Genomic DNA, 16,492 nt, shown 5'->3' on the forward strand with positions numbered 1-16,492 from the left:
CCTATGGGTAACCCCAGGCCTACACAGACAGACTACAGCAGGCCAGGCAGTTGGATGTAGAGGATTGTAGAAGGCTAGGAAGTCAGAGAGAGAGAGAGAAACTAATATGTAGGTAATTAAAGCTAAGATCTATAGTACACTGGTATGCCTCTAGCCAGCACAATAGGTAAGACTACAGACTGAAATGGAGTACCTGACATACCAGTACAGTCCTAGCAAATGTGTATAAGTGTCAGGTGTGCCCCCTCCCATCCAATGTACACTTATAGTAACAGTCAGGTGTGCCCCGACTCCTATGTAGAAATGTAAAACAGTCAGGAAAGTCCCTCTCCCCCGCTATGCAGATATGTAGCAACAGTCAATGCCACATAACATATGGATACCCTGCAGACACACCATGCTACCTGTCAGTGTACAACACAAAGGTCAGCACCACAGTACAAACTACATGGACTTGATCCACACATGCAATACAGATGGCCATACTGGGCATGCTCAAACACTTAGAGGAATGAGAGCAATGTGTCAGTCAACAACATACTGAAAGGTCATACTGGGCATGCTCACAGACTTAAACACATGAAGTCCACCAATGTCTGCAAACACCAGTGGACCCAGACATATCTGGCAATAGCAGTTAAGTAGTGCAGACACGTTATGTCAGTATTCATCACTTGCACACACAGTGGATAGGACTACAGACATATATGTAAGGACAACACTATAATAAGCCGTTGCTAAAGGTAGACAGATACAGATGTGTGGAAGAGGGTGACAGTGACAAGGAGCCATCCGGGCCTGTCCCACCCAGCACACAGCCAAAGGGCCCCAAACACATGAGGTGCAGATGTCATTCTCTGCAGATACTAGCCACCAGTATCTGTCAGCATGACAGACTATGTGGTGCATGTGCCAGCTGTGCAACATGACTGTACAAGGACGTAGTCATCTAGTAGCTGTATACACACACCTGTGACATATGACCCTGTGTGTGGCCCCGCATGTGGCATGTCAACCCCTACATGAATGGGTTATGGCCAATGCACTCACTGCCCTCTGTGTATTAGCAGTATTTATGGACAAGCCTGCTGAGGTCATCCAATGTGAAATATACTTTTGGGAGAGATTTAACTTAGTAATCTCCATGGCACATCCCATAACTGCGTACTGCTGTAGTGATAAACATGCATATGATACGTACACATTGATGTGTTGTGGCAATCCCACTAGTGATGAATTGTACTTCTGGCACTGCCAAGTGTGTCAATGTGTGTGCGTCCCTGTGAGAGTGTGGCTGTGTACGCTGGCACCTGTTTATGCAGACAGGCACATGTACGTCACCTACTGTATATCTACCGTACCCCGTTGCAGATGTCATTCACCATCACATATATGTTCTGAGTGCTCCACAGCAGGTAACCCATGTGGCACATCCAATAACTGCATTGAACTATGATAGCTCTACATAGTTGTTGGGGGTTTGATACCCTGTGCTGGTAGGTGTGTGACACAAATATGCTTCAGTTTTACTCTCCCACCCCTTCCTGACATGTATTTGCCTCTGTCTGCCTTCCCCACTCCCTCTCTGGTGGATGTGGAGACCCACACCTGCTTTGCTTAGGCAGCAGCATGTGTATTTTAAGTGATGCTCATAATCAGCTGATGGCCTCTGCACAAATTGCAAACCTCCCCTAGCTGATTGCATGTGGAACAGCTGTGGCAACATTCCCATAGCCAATTGCATGGAAGCACACTCCAATACCTAGGAACATCATGGTGGTGTTGGCCCTTTTCAGTCACTGTGAGCAGGAACTAATCTGTTATTTGGCAAACAGCATCTCAGCTGGATTGGGGATTTACCTCTAACAACATATACTGTGGAAAGAGAGCAACAAACAGGAAGGGGATGTGTCTGACCTGACTACAGACTGTAAGTGCTGCTATACTGCATTTGGAGTAATGTTGGTTTAACAGTGTTTGTCTGGATATGCCTGTCGTACATGTCACAATACCTGCCATGTTAGTTCCATGTATATGAGGAATTCCCATCTGCAGAGTCATCTGCAGACTGGGCAGTGTTGTGCCTTTGGTCATGTGTTAGCCACAGAGCATCTATCTGTGGAATGCAGAAGGTAGTGTAAGGGTTGCAGTCTGTAGATGGTGAACGCCATGACAGTTACTGGCTTCATATCCCTCATTGGGCATATGTTGCAACAAACCCCATTACAATGGTAAATGCATGAGGTGATTACAGTAACATGTCTATATTGGCCCTGTGTATGTGCTGTCAGCCACACCTATGTCAACCTTTGTACATATGTCGTGCATGAAGTGGTGCATATGTGCTGTACACCATAGTGTCATCATATCTGATAACAAGCCAGTGATATATCAGATTGCTACACATGTGTACAGTAGGGGTTATATTTCATGACATAATCTGGACATTCTGTGGATGTTTGTATGGTACTGAGGTCTGTGTAGTGATGGTGAATGTCGGCAGTGTGTGTATTGTTAATAAGTACTTTAGCCTGTGTACAGACTGTGGTAGACGTCATTGTTCTAGCTCCCCTTCTATCTGATGTTACATGCTGCCCCACTGTATGGTACTGTTTTGGCATACATGTTTGTAGGGCCATACACACACATGTCCCATACCACAGACAGCCATCAGACCAAACTGTGTAGCAGCCCAGTATATGTAGGGTCATTCTGAGTGGCACATATGAGGATGGTGTAGAACAGATAGTCCATATACTGTTATATTATGCTAGCTTACCATATGTAGCTGTGACTGTGTTCACATTGGTTGTGGTTATGCACTTTCACACAGGTGTATCTTACCCTGTGCTGTGACATGGCTGTTGAGCCTGCTATATATGCAGGTACATGTGCATTCCCCCATACGAGATGTAGGCCAGTGTTGAGCCAGTCTGCTTGTAGCCTGCACAGTGCATTGTTACATGCCTAGCAGCTTAATTTACTTACCCAGTGAGATGTCATGTGCAGATACTTGCCATATGTACTGCTGCCGGGCCTCCCTTAAAAGTCATGTATGTCAGACAGAGCAGTGGGATGTTGTGCAAATGTATGTCAATATCTAGTGGGTAGTATGTGTCCATGGCACCTCTGTACCAGCAGTCATTATGTGTCAGGCCAGACAGGAGTGTGTGAATCCAAAACCTTTGGTGGCAAATGTATACCAGTCGTTATGTGTTATATCCATCTACATGGCTGTCTACATCCATATTGTCAGGCCTGGTACAAATGTTGTGCACTAAGGGATTATGTGTATACCTCTGGACTGTATAGGGTGTGTCCAGCATTCCACATATATTGGTCAATATCTCTGCTGCACTACACAGGGGCATTACATGCTAGCGGCGGTACTTTACAATGATTTCCTTAGGATATCTGTCAGTAGCCAATGGCACACATGTTATAAGCAGATGTCACCTTCCACACACACCATGTCTGTGAAGGCAATCCCAATGACAGTAGCAATAGTCTAATAGTAATATACCTGCTATACATACCTGACATCCCCTTGCACTATGACTTTGGCACTATAGGGGCTGGAGTAGGGCTACACTCCATGTCCAGGACATATGGTGGAAATATTTGTACATATACTTATCCAGATAGCCATATATATATAATTACACGTGTACTACTTCCAATTACCACTGTCATGGCAACCACCCACTATAAATCCATACAGCATGTGGGCATGGTCCCTTTACATTTCCTGTGTGATGGACATCCTTCCTGTGTGTGGGCATCAGTGTTACAAACAGCAGATAGCAATACCTCTTACAGGAGAACCTGCACACTCAGAGTGGCCACATATTTGTAGGAGGATCAGGAACTACAGACAGACTGTGAGTAGAATTGTGTTATGCTTTGTATAATACTGGTGTTACAGTGTGTGTGTGTGTGTGTGTGTGCGTGTGTACATACTAGTCTACCTTGGAATGCAGTTTGTCTGCATAGCTCACTGTTGTGGGCCTATCCTCTTGCTGGACAGAGGTATGCCTACCTTGTGTTGTCCGTCCACCACACAGGTCCTGTGTCAGATATCACACTGGCAGTGTGTGTCTTGCATGCTATCAGTACATGGCTACATCCATTTCTGTTTCTAACCTCAATTCCCTGACTAAGAGTATGTTGCAGACTATCCTGTAACACCAGCAACTTGCTTAGTGTATGGCAACAGTGTTCCACATATGTGCCTGTGTTCCAGCCTCTGTCCTCCATCTACATACCAAGCTTTGCACATATGTCATGCTGTTGGGGGTTGTTCTGTAGTGGGCTGTGAGTATATCACACTGCCATTGCTGCCATTAGTCCATTGCTGTTGTATCCCCCACACATACAGTGAGGCTGGGGCCATATATGTGTGGGTGTCACCTACACAATGCATATGTGCCCTTATGCACTCCAGAGGCCAGTGTATGTAACAGTGGTATATGGGCCTGTATTATTGAGTCTAGGTGGGGAACACCATAAATGACCTAGGCTGTTACAAAATGTGGAGGTATCAGGGGTGAGCTGCCGCAAGGTATCTGGATGTACAGTATCGTATACTTCACCTATATTGACATTACTTACATGAATTGGGGTACTGCAAGCCTACTGCCTCCTGCCATACAGACTGTTCTGTTTGTCAGTGTGCTCGTGATGGTGTCAGTTATGCCTTGTTAAGTACCAGTTACAACCCATTTGATTACAAAATGTCTTTACCTCCTACTGAGCTTATACAGAGTGTAGATAGAGGCTGCTGAACTAGACACCTGCAGTACATACTGTTGATTGTTTGGTATCCTGTGGCCCAGTCTTTCACTGTTGTAGATTTTGAAGGGCTTGGCCTGGACAGCAGAAGTTGTGAACCTTTCCAGACTACTGTATTAGTGTAACTGTTTCACAGTTGCAGTACTCTGTTTATATGGTTGTCAGTATCTGAACAGCTATATGACATGGCATATAGAACTGTTATAGTACACAATTAAAGGTTTCCCATTTCTGAAAACCTGTGTGTGGTGTCTTTCCTATGACCTTTCTATGGGTATATGTTGCAGGCAATGACTGACATTTGTATGGGTGGCCTATACAGTGTCCAGTTCAGGTGTTAACTGCAGGCATAGTGGCTGTTCCATATTGTGTGCACCTACTACATACATATGCATCTTACTGTACATATATCTGTGTGTGTATGTGTAGTCACACACACACGCACACACACACACACATAAATATATATATATATATATATATATATATATATATATATATATATATATATATATATATATATATATATATATATATATATATATATATATATATATATATATATATATATATATATATATATCTGTATCTGCATGTCTGTGTATCTGTATCCTGGGCATGTTGATGGCTTCCACATATTACATGTCCTATGGGAGGCAGACAGTATTTGGTAGTGTATTGCAGGGTGCACATGTTTTGCTGTGGGGGAGATGCCTATTTGTACAAGACGTATAGTGTGTGGGGCCTCTCAACCCCATTAATGGTGCATGTGGACATATGTGTATTTGTTAATCTGCCATTGTTATCTACAGATGTATGGCCATATATACTTATATATATATATATATATATATATATATATATATATATATATCTGCTAACATATATATAACTATGTAACATATTGTGTATATGTAGACATATAGGTGTAGACACATATATGTGTCGAGTTAGCCATATGCATGTATATATGTGCATATATATTTATATATATGTATATAGTGTTAGAAAAACAAAAAAAATATGTATATATATATATATATATATAGAGAGAGAGAGAGAGAGGGATGTTGTATCTGTTTATATATTAATATAGTTACAAAGACAGACATCTAGGTGTTGGTATACATTCTCTGTACTGTTGCATGACAGGACTGGATGATATGCTTCTGAAAACATTGAATTTCTGTGTATCTGTCAAAGCTTAGTGGTAAATCACTTTGTCTAGCGTGTGCAGGGTCCTTGGTTTGAACCTTGTAAGAGCTGTTTATTTTGTTGCTGAGCAGAACATGGCTGGTTGGATACAGAGTGATTAAGGGACTTTAAAGCAGTTGTAAGCAGGTTTGTGCTGGTTTTGCTGAGACTAAGCATTGCCTACACAGGTTAAGCAATTTAGAAGCTGAGTGTAAGAAAACGTAAGTGGAGGTTAACAGTGCTTACCATCACACAAACCTGCTTACAACTGCTTTAAAGTACCTTAATCACTCTGTATCCAATGGCCAGTGTTCTGCCCAGCAACATAATAAACAGTTCCTGCTAGTCTTGAAACCAGGACCCTGCACACCATACACAAAGTGGTTTATCACTAAGCCATGGCAGATATGCATAATCATGATGTTTTCACATACATATCGTCCAGCCCAGGTATTCAACACTATGGGGAATGTATTCCACCATGTAGATGTATGTCTGTGTGCATGTTACAGTTACAGTTCAGTTACAGGCTTGCTGTTCCTGAACTGTTTGTAAGTTTCTGTGAGGCCATTTTTGCTTGGGCTAAAGGAAAGTCTCTCTGTTGATCAGTGGCAGTGAAAAACATTGAGCAGCTCCCCTGCCCCCCGTGGGAGTGGTTACTGACTTGAAACTGTAGTTTTATTGACCAGTAGGGGTCATTTCCAAAACTCCTTCATCTTCCTCTTAAAACCTAGTTGCCTCGTGGGTTTGGCATCTTTTCAGGCATGTTGGCTGTTGGTGAAGCACCCACCAAGAGGAGAAGATGTTGAGAGAAGAAGGGAGCCACTTTTGAGATTTTAAGTATTTTTTCTCTGTTTATTTGCTAAGTTTTTCTGCATAGTTGACTAATTTGAGAATTTACTGCCTTGTTAAACTTGATTTCTGAATTAGTAGCTGTATTTAGAGCACAACCAAAAGCTGTTTACTGAATTACATGTTTGCACTTAATTTTAAAATCGTTTTTTTCAAAACTTGCATATTTTCTGTCTTTGACCTAGCACTCTTGTGTGGGGTCATTTACTGCACTGTTATAACTTGATATTACTTGTGAACCTCTGCTATCTCTGAAAAAACAAAAAAAAAATCTTGCTTTTTTCCCACTTTTCTGTGATTTAAAAAAGTTCAGTTACAGGCTTGCTGTTCTTGAACTGTTTGTAAGTTTTCTGTGAGGCCATTTTTGCTTGGGCTAAAGGAAAGTCTCTCTGTTGTTCAGTGGCAGTGAAAAACATTGAGCAGCTTCCTGCCCCATGGGGAGTGGTTACTGACTTGAAACTGTAGTTTTATTGACCAGTAGGGGTCATTTCCAAAACTCCTTCATCTTCCTCTCTTAAAACCTAGTTGTCTCGTGGGTTTGGCGTCTTTTCAGGCTTGCTGGCTGTTGGTGAAGCACCCACCAAGAAGAGAAAACACTGAGAGAAGAAGGGAGCCACTTTTGAGATTTTAAGTATTTTTTCTCTGTTTATTTGCTAAGTTTTTCTGCATAGTTGCCTAGTTTGAGCATTTTCTGGCTTGTTAAACTTGATTTCTGCATTAGTAGCTGTATTTAGAGCACAACCAAAAGCTGTTTACTGAATTTCCTGTTTGCACTTAATTTTAAAATCGTTTTTTCTCAAAACTTGCATATTTTCTGTCTTTGACCTAACACTCTTGTGTGGGGTCATTTACTGCACTGTTATAACTTGATATTACTTGTGAACCTCTGCTATCTCTGAAAAAACAAAAAAAAAATCTTGCTTTTTTCCCACTTTTCGTAGATTTAAAAAAGTTCAGTTACAGGTTTGCTGTTCTTGAACTGTTTGTAAGATTCTGTGAGGCCATTTTTGCTTGGGCTAAAGGAAAGTCTCTCTGTTGATCAGTGGCAGTGAAAAACATTGAGCAGCTTCCCTGCCCCCCGTGGGAGTGGTTACTGACTTGAAACTGTAGTTTTATTGGCCGTATTGGGTTAATTCCTGGCTCTTTCCAGCCCCTGCTATCAAGCACGCTAATTAGCGCGGAGTTGCCACTAGAGCAGCATCGGGCAGCACTGGTTTAACAAGGTTAAACTTTTTCTGGCTCCATAAAGTCTGTTCTTCATTTTTTCCCTTAGAACTGCTCTACTAGTAAGCTAAACAGTATATCCCTTAACTAAAAAGCGCAGCACTTGTTCCTAAAAAGCTTTTTTTGTTTTTTCTCAAAAAAAAAAAAAAAAAAAAAAACTCAGCACTTGTCTTAAAAGCATCTTCTTTTCAGGCTTAGCACTTCTGTATTATACAAAGTCCTCACTAATGAAACCCCCAGGAGTACCCACTTCCTTACTAAGTCCTCTCTTATTCAATTACGCCCCTAACTTCTTAATTTCTCTAGCATGTCGAAGGGCCAGATGCTGGCGTCCTCTCCTGTCCAGTTGGTGAATCTGGGAATATTGAGGCAATGTTACAATTGCCTCATGTACACAGACAACCCTCTCCTCCTCCCACATAACACAAATACTTGGTAGAGAGAGATGCAGCTATTTAGCCAAACTGGAGGCTGAGCTCTCTCAACTCAGGACTGGCAAGACCAGACAGGAGGAGAAGGCAACCACACACACCACAAAACCAGTCTCACATAAAGCTATCACAACAATGAATCAAACACATAAACACATAAAGATATACTCGGAGGCTCTGAGCAAAAATTTACCTAAATAGCAGAGGCCTCCAAAGCAGACACCCAAGCAACCGCCACCTCATGACACACCACAGGCAACACATAAACCACAAAATCAGTGTGCAAAGCAGTCACAGCCCTTAAGGCCAAATACAACACCAAACATACTTGTCATAGGTGACTCCATAGTCAGACACACTGTCGTCCCACTCACCAGGCTGAACAAGGAGAGGGTCACAGTAAGCTGCCTATCGGGCGCTAGAATCAGGCCACATAACACAAGCACTGGGTCACTTCACAGCAAGTACAAATATGACACAGTCATTGTCCATGCTGGTGTGAGCGACCTGAGGCGATCTCCCTGGACTACATGAAAAGAGACATAGAGGAGCTCTCTGATTATGTAGCCCAGGGAGGTATGACCCTGACCCTGAGCAGCATCCTTCCTTCACCAAGAATGATGCCACAACATAGAGACAAGATGATCAGCTTTAACAATTGGCTTAATTTCTGGTGTCATTCAAAGGGGATCCAGTGTCTGTCTGCCTAAGATGACATGCTTGACAAGCCACGCTGCTTCACCCCTGTGATTCCGGATATTGGCTAAGGCTCTTGCCACCCCCATAGTGCCTTTTTTAGGCAAGGCTCAAATTCTAAACCTACCACCCTAGAAAACAAAAATGGGAAGAAACTAAGGGTAATGCTGCTCAATGCCAGATGTCTAAATCCCAAAATGCACGCACTCGAGGCCCTTCTCAGTATGGAGAACATCGATGTCTGTGCTGTGACTGAAACCTGGTTCAAGGCTCCTGAGAGCACCCCGGCACTATCAGGAAGCATCGGAAACCATTCAGGTGCAATTAACCATAGGCAAAACTGCTCTACAATTTGTAGCATGCTACAGGCCACCCTCTCAAACTCAGGAACCCCACACAGCCTTCCTGAAGACACTGGAGGGTATAAATGCATCTCCAAACACCATTATATTGGGTGACTTCAACTACCCGAATATAGACTGGGAACATTACTCAAGCCCAAACTTTCTAGCCCAAAGGTTCCTGGAGTTCATAAATTCAAATGCCATGGAACAACTAGTCACTGTTCCCACAAGAGGAGAAAATATACTAGATCTCATCATCACAAACATGAGGACAAAATGCTCCACACCAGAAGTATATCCCTCATTGGTGAGATCAGATCATAAACTAATCTCACTGGATATCCACATCCCGCCCCCACCCCAAACAAAAAAGACCACAGTGAAAAACTTCTCTAAAGCAAACTTCACACTACTCAAGACTGGTGTGGTATCATTCAAGGCCCCCGAGCCAGTGGAAACCACAACCCAAGCTGCAGAAGCCCTTACAAATGCCTTCTACGAACACCTCCAGGACTGCATGGATCAGGCAATCCCTAATAAAACCAAGACTCTTTCTACCAAGGGCAAACATCCAGTCTGGTGGACCTCAGCCATAAACAAACTTTACAATAAGAGGAGAAAGCTGTTACATGATAGAGCAAAATCCATAAAAGAGAAGACACCTTTGATCATTATTAGTAAAAAAATACAAGCACTCATAAAATCATCCAAGGCCAACTTTAAGAGAAAAATTGCCATAGATTTAAAAGACAATCATAAGGCCTTCTTCAGCTATGTTAGAAACCTGGGTGGAAACTCCCAGATATGCTCAGAATTAGTCCAAAATGATACAAAAATCACTGAACCCACAGACATTGCCAACATACTGGCAAACAAGTTCAGTGCAAACTTCATCCCCCTCTCCCCCCAAAAGGAGAGATAACTATCCCAGCGGAGTGCAGCCTTCCAGACATCTCCAATGCGCAGGTGAAAGCTGCTCTCTCTAAAGCTAAAAACACAGCATCAATGGGACCGGATGGTGTCCCCGGCTGTGTGCTACATGAACTCAATGAGGAACTAAACCCGCACATAAGGCAGCTGTTTAATCTTAGCCTTACCACAGGATACGTGCCCAAGGAGTGGCGTACGGCAACTGTGGTCCCACTCCACAAAGGTGGTGCCTCTACGGACCCTGGTAATTAACACCCCATAAGCTTAACAAGCCTGGTCTGCAAAGCTATGGAGAGGATCATAATGGAACTCATAAACAAAGACATAGGGGACTTGCAGACATTGGACCCGACCCAGTTTGGCTTTGTCAAGGGCAGAGATCATGCCTTTGAACTTGGTCGACTTCTTCGAAACAGTCACCAAGGCCATTGATGAGGGGAAAGGCAGTCCATACAGCCTACCTTGACCTTGCAAAAGCTTTCGACACAATACCCCACTCGGGTATTATAGAGAAACTTACCAGCTTAAATGTAAACTCATATGTCATAAGATGGGTTGCAAACTGGCTAAAGGACAGAACCCACAGGGTTAGAGTAGCTGGCGCCATGTCAGACTCCAAGCCGGTCACAAGTGGTGTCCCACAGGGCTCAGTCCTTGGCCCCCTGTTGTTCGGCATCTATTTCTCAGAAGTACAGGCAAACATAGGAGGACTATATGACAAAGTTTGCAGATGACTGCAAACTGGGAGCCATAGTGGAAAGTACATCGGACACAGATATCCTTCAGAGGGGTCTCACGGGAACTGATAGCTGGTGCCAGAGCCATGGCCTGAAGTTAAATGCCAAAAAATGTATAGTCATACCCTTCGGGAAAAACAAGGTAACCCCAAGCTACCATATAGGTGGCAATCCACTAAGCACAGAAGAGGTTATCAGGGACCTGGGGACCCAGCTTGACAATGGCCTTTCTTTTGACACTCACATTGCTAAAGTGGTTAGAAAAATATTCTACATTGCCCACCTGATCATGAAGGGATTCACATCCAGATCAAGTGAGGTCATTGTTCCCCTGTACTCTTCACTTATCAGACCAATGATCAAGTACAATGCCCCATTCGGGATGTATCTCACCCGACACCTGCAGCAATTGGAGAGACCCCAAAAGTTCCTCACCAAAAGGATAAAGGGACTCCAAAATCTGCCAAATGCTGCCAGACTGAAGAAACTCCAGCTCTATTCAGTCGCATACCGCCTGCTCAGAGGTGACCTGTGCCTGACATACAAGGCCATGTCCAACCCGGAATTAATGGACATGCTCCACCTCAAAAAATCCAAATCTATCAGATCCACTAGAGCAAGCGACTTAAACCTTAGCACGGATATAAATAGGACATGCTGGAGGGATAGATTTGTCACCCAGAGACTCCCTATGTTGTGGAATAAAATCCCGGTCCATGTGAGGCAGAGCACCTCGCTGGCTCTGTTCAAGAGAAATCTTGACCGGTGGATGGGAGATCGTAGGTTTACCCTGGGAATCATCTCTGTGTTACTGCTGGACAGAGGCACAACAAACTAATGGGCACAGTATTTTTTAACATAAGGGGTGGCGTAAGCCTAAAACTCTGGGCTAGGCTTATAAATGCCTTAGGGCAGATAGCCTAGTATAAACCTATGAACCTATGAACCTATGTGTGTGTGTATGTGCATGTGTGTGTGTGTGTGTGCGTGTGTGTGTGTATATATATATATATATATATATATATATATTTATATATATATATATATATATATATATATATATATATACATATATATATATATATATATATATATATATATATATATATATATATTTATACTTAAATGGATAGAACATTTAAATGGATATAACATATCTATATATGTAGATATAGGTATATATATATATATATATATTATATATATATATATATATATATATATATATATATATATATATATATATATATATATATATATATATATATATATATATATATATATATATATATATATATACATAGATACTCATACATCTATAGATATAAATGTATACATCCATATGTCCACATATATACAACACTAAAAATATATATATATATATGTAAGCATATATATGGTTCACCTTTCAAAGGGAGAAAATCATGTCTCGGAAAGCCGAAAGTATGTTTTCAACATTGCACAATCTTGCAATAAATGCATCGAATGTGCAATAAGCGAATGTCACTATGCATTCGCTCATTGCAGATTCGGTATTTTAGGTGCGGATGGCACTATAGTGGGGATGGGAAAAATTTGCCTTTCCTCACTGTTGTGTGAACTTGGAGTTAGTATATTAAAGTAGGGGGCTTGTGGGGGCCCAGCCCCCCAGATGGGGGTGCAGTGGGGCTTGCCCCCCTGCATTACGATATGTATTCCAACTTCTAGTTAGAGAATCAGCGTAGCTGCTTTTAGATTTGCTGAGTTTTGAACTGTGGTGAAATTAGAAATGACGGATTGGTCCTTTTGGTTCAAAGAAAGGGCCGTTTGAAGAAATGATTGTCTCCCTTTCAAAGGTAAACACATATATATCTATATAGGTATATATGGACATACATCTGTAGATGAAATTGGGAACATAACCACAACATATATGTCCACATGCACCATTAATGGGTTTGAGAGACCCAAACAACATACGTCTGGCACAGATAGGTATCCCCCCCACAGCCAAACACATCTGGCCTGCAATACACTACCAACCTTAGCAGATCCCATAACCAGGACCCTACACGAAAAGGGCAGTGCATGTTAACAGTACTCCATCCCACCTGTAGGATGTCAGGCTGGCATTACTAACATATCATGCAGTACAGTCAAGTGAAGTATCATGCTTGGGGGAACCCACTGGGCAGGTGCAGTAAGTAGCTGGGATCCCTCATATGATCCAACAGGCCTACACCTGACAATGGATTCATCAATGTTGGCAAGGACAACCACAAATCCACCATGTCAGCTGGGAACTACCACCCAGTAGCCTGATGACCCTGGTCTGCATGGGCATGGAACATATCAACAATGAACCCATGGCCATTGTCACTGGTAATCTTAACACATGGGACCCCGCCAATGTTGGACTTGTCAAAGGCAGAGAATACAAACTGAACCTGGTATACCTCCTTGACACAATCATGAAAGGTGTAGATGATAGTTAGGAGGTGCGCAATGCCTATGTAGATCATAGCAGGCTTTTGTACACCATCCCACATGTAGGAATGTGTGTAGATGTTAAGGGATCTACCTCCATTCACAGAATATGTTTCCACCAGGACTGCTTGGCAAATGCCAACATTCCACAGGTGCCATCCCATGGACATCCGGTCCTTCACAGGTCATAGATGTGTTAATGCCCTCATCCACACTGTAGAGGTGTGCAGTAATACTGGGATTGCTATAACTCACTGGGTGTGGCTGTTGTGGATACATCCGCCATCATTGCAGTTACTGTTGCATCCATCTCCTCCACATAGCTGTCTGTAATACTGTACAGTGTATGTTATCAGGTTGATAGATGTTGTTTACACCATTCATAGTAGTTGAGTGCCTCACACCCTCCTAAGGGTAGGGCTATGCCACCGGCATTGGCACACTTATTTTACTGAGGCAAGTATTGCAGTAGAGTGGGGAAAGGGACATACACCCTGCTGTTAGCATGTTCAATGTCATCCACATTGCAGACTGCATATATAGCAATGTGTGGTTGTGCCAATCCTATATTGGTGGGATTACATGGGCAACAGATGTGTTACCTGCATGGGGAGATACCGTCATGTATACAGTCTTGTATCTGTACTGCATCCAAACCAAATGCTATGTATGTTGTAAACAGCCATGTCATATGTACCACCCACTACACTTACTGGTGTCCACTGTAGAAGGCCTGCTGACACCACTACACCCATCAGCCATGTGGCACATGGAGAAACACAACACAATCAGAATAGATAATGGTGAAAACAATACAACATTGTTAATTACAGCGGGGTTTTATAATGCATCATCTCTGCACAGCTACACCTTCCAAGATATTAGCATTTCACTTTACTGCTGACAGCATGCTACACAGCATTCTATTGCTACACTGTTGTACAGTCACCCTGTGCATCAGCACCATGAGAGCCTGTCCCTGCATTTATGTTATGGATAACAGGATGTGGCACAGGTATCATCATATGCACAGGGTGTGGTGTTGGTTTGCCAGAGGCCTAGGCTGAGCCATACAATTGATGTGTGTGTGTGTGTGTGTGTGTGTGTGTGTGTGTGTGTGTGTGTGTGTGTGTGTGTGTGTGTCTGTATGTGCGTGCATGCACGTGCGCATGTGTGTGTGTGTGGGGGGGGGAGCTGAGTACTGTTAGGGGACAATGGTGATGTTGTGTTTGCAGGTATGTGGTTGCCCTGGGTTTGTTGTTTATGTTTGGCATCTACTTCTCTGAAGTACAGGTCAACACTAAGGGCCTCCGGCTAACAAAGTTTGCAGATGACTGCAAACTGGGAGCCCCAGAATACGTATTGAATCCCCAAATGATGTGGATACTCTACAAAAGTGCCTTACAGAAACAGATGCTTGGTGCCAAAGCCATGGGCTCAAGCTCAATGCCAAGAAATGTATTGTTATTCCCTTTGGGAAAAAACATGTATCCATGAATTACCATATAGGTGGCAATTACACCAAAAACACAGAAAGTGTGATAAGAGACTTAGGGACACAGGTGGACAGTGGTCTCACCTTCCGTATAACCACATATCGCCACAACAGTCAGGAAATCTTCTATGGTGGCACACCTCATCACTCTAAGGGCTTTTCATCCAGAAAAAGGGGAGGTCATTGTCCCACTGTACTCATCCCTCATTAGACCCATTATAGAATACAATCACCCATTTGTTTAAAGCGTGTGACCATTCCTCTCAAGACATCTGCAACAACTGAAAGGCCTCAGAAATAATTCCTTCACCAAAAGAATCACAGGTGGCCTAAAGTTAGATGCCCTATTGCTTGGACCGCCTTAAAAACTCTTAAGTAGCTAAGTACTCTGTCGCATATCGCTTTATTAACAAGAGGCGATCAAGTCTCCTGCTTAACATACAAGGCCATGTCAAACCCAGAGCTGTTGGACATGCTACACTTAAAGAAATCCTAATCCCTCAGAGCTGGGCTACACGCTTCCAGGGATCTAAACCTGTCATCACAATAAGCAAAACTTATGTTGAGGGATAGGTTCCTTGACCCAGAGACCTCCCAGACTCTGGAATAGATTGCCCATACATGCCAAGCAAGAGTGCCCCTTGGACCTCCTCTTCAATAGGAACCTTGACAATTGGATGGGAGAAAGGAAATTCACCCCAGGGATCACGTCAGTCTTCTGCTAGACAGGGTCCAGGAAAGTAAATAATGTGGGAAGAAATAGCCAGGGAATTGTTATGGCTAGGCTTGTATAGGCCCTAGGGCTGATAGCCTAGTACCAACCTATGAACCTATGAACCTATGTGTGTGTGTCTGCATGCACACAGTTCCACCATGTGGCTGCCTTATATGGGGATTTGTGAGACAGCTGCAGAATGTACATGGCAGGGTTTGCAGTTCACCATCTCTGGCCATGGACACGGGACCTGTGCCTGGCAGGGGTGCCACAGGCAGTATCAGGTACAAAGCCAGATTGGTTACTGTCCCCCGAGATTGACAAATGTCCACTGGATCCAGGTCCCTCCTGGGGCTGGCCAGGGCCACATGCACATGGTCTGCTATGACGGTCTGTGGACAGCACCCCCCCCCACAGTGCTGGGGCTGGTACTGCCACTATGGAGTGGCTGTGACTGGTGGGATGTCCATGGTGACCTCCTGCTGCTGATGTTGCTGGAATATGCCCACGTAGCCATTGCAACCATCCCGCCCTGTCCTGAAGCATGTACATGACATTGTTGATGACATCCAATGTCTCACCCTTCAATCGTCCTTATCCATGACCTCAGTTTAATG

Source organism: Protopterus annectens, chromosome 1.part0 (genome assembly GCF_019279795.1).
Source record: "Protopterus annectens isolate FY-2018-M chromosome 1.part0, PAN1.0, whole genome shotgun sequence".
Taxonomy (NCBI): domain Eukaryota; kingdom Metazoa; phylum Chordata; order Ceratodontiformes; family Protopteridae; genus Protopterus; species Protopterus annectens.